This window comes from Mustela nigripes, chromosome 16, assembly GCF_022355385.1.
Source record: "Mustela nigripes isolate SB6536 chromosome 16, MUSNIG.SB6536, whole genome shotgun sequence".
NCBI lineage: Eukaryota > Metazoa > Chordata > Mammalia > Carnivora > Mustelidae > Mustela > Mustela nigripes.
Window position 1 is genome coordinate 18,961,130 of NC_081572.1, and position 928 is coordinate 18,962,057.

A 928-nucleotide genomic window follows, 5' to 3' on the forward strand; every position below is an offset into this window, starting at 1 on the left:
GGATCACTGAAGTCCACCCAGCGATCTAGGCCTCGTTCCTGTTGCTGATCTTTAAGCTGAGTTCCCTCCAGATTTGATTCTTGGGAGAACGGATCTACTGGCATTTCAGGGGCATGTTAACGATGACCTCCTGCTTGGCATTTGAGCCAGCTCTGTTCCTCCATTCCTCGTGCCCACCCTGACCACACAGGGCCAAGGCTAGGGTGAGGTTCAGATGAAACCTGTGGAGGTGTAGTGGAAGTGTCACCTCCCAAAGGAGAAGTATGTGGCCACCCACACCTGTCCACAGCTGCTTCCTCACTCCCCTCCCTGGAGCCAGCAGCTCTGGTTTCAACAGTGTGAGGGTGCGTGCGTGTGTGTGTGTCTGTGTGTGTGTGTGTGACATACCACAGGAGGATGGAAGGACCTAACACTAGACCCTCTCTTTGTCCTTTTGGGTGTAAAATTGCAACCAAATGTCCTGAAAGAATGTTCTTTTTCTCTCTCTTGCTTTTTGCCTCAGAATGCTGGCACCTCTACAAACCAGGAGAAAAAATAAGTTTCAGAGATCAGACTATCCATCTCCCAACACTTAGGCAGACACAATCACTCTTCCTCTCTAACAGCCCCTGTTTGACTTTGGGAGGGAACAGAGAAAGGAGGCTTCTTTTCTCCCTGAAGTTTCTAAGGAAGCCAACCCAGACCCCACCCTTCCCTTCCAGAGAACGTATCCTGTGCTGTCTAAGGAGGAGTCAAGCCTGGAGAAGAATTCTCCTGAACTGTCCTTTCTGTAGGAAAGGTGAGGAGGGGCACACCCAGGAAAGGGAGGACCCAGGAGAAGGGGTGTGTTTCAGATTTCCCCGGCACACCAAAGCTTTCTGCCTAGGGGAGAGCGGCAGGGCTCCCCTGACCCAGTGGCAAGGGAAGAAGTCCACAGGGATGACTCAGG